At 63.6% G+C, this 398-nt stretch overlaps 1 protein-coding gene across 1 annotated transcript in view; it reads right to left on the bottom strand.

The window, feature by feature from the left end:
- Nucleotides 1-398, bottom strand: part of ALPK3 (alpha-kinase 3) — a gene marked incomplete at both ends in the record, with an annotated part of 12116 nt that overhangs the window by 11399 nt on the left and 319 nt on the right. The window lies entirely within an intron of this gene.

The following is a 398-nucleotide window of genomic DNA, read 5'->3' on the forward strand; positions in this document are numbered from 1 at the left end:
TTCACGCCGATTCCCCAAGCAGCCCTTCCCTTGCCTTCCCTGGCCTCACGGTGACAGCCAGGCAGGGCCCCGCTGCAAGGGGCTGCAGCCCTTTCTCCTCTCTGCCCTTTCTTAGGACCCTCCTGTGAACTCTTCTTGTCCTTGTCCTGCCTGGTCCCCTGGACCACCATCCCGGAGGCAGTCAGTGCCTTCCCTTCGTCCAGCCCTAACGCCTGGCTCCTGACTGGTGCTGCCGGCACCAGAAGGCTGCAGAGAGAGGAGCTTCTCCTGACCTCCCGGCACAACGGCCACCCCTGCACGCCCCTGGATGCCCCTAGAGCAAAAAGCTGAAGAGGACCATGGCAGAGGGAGCCAGTGGGGGTGCTGGGGGCGATCACTGCCAACACCGAAAACACGCT

Source organism: Buceros rhinoceros, unplaced genomic scaffold, assembly GCF_000710305.1.
Source record: "Buceros rhinoceros silvestris isolate BGI_N320 unplaced genomic scaffold, ASM71030v1 scaffold23664, whole genome shotgun sequence".
Taxonomy (NCBI): domain Eukaryota; kingdom Metazoa; phylum Chordata; class Aves; order Bucerotiformes; family Bucerotidae; genus Buceros; species Buceros rhinoceros.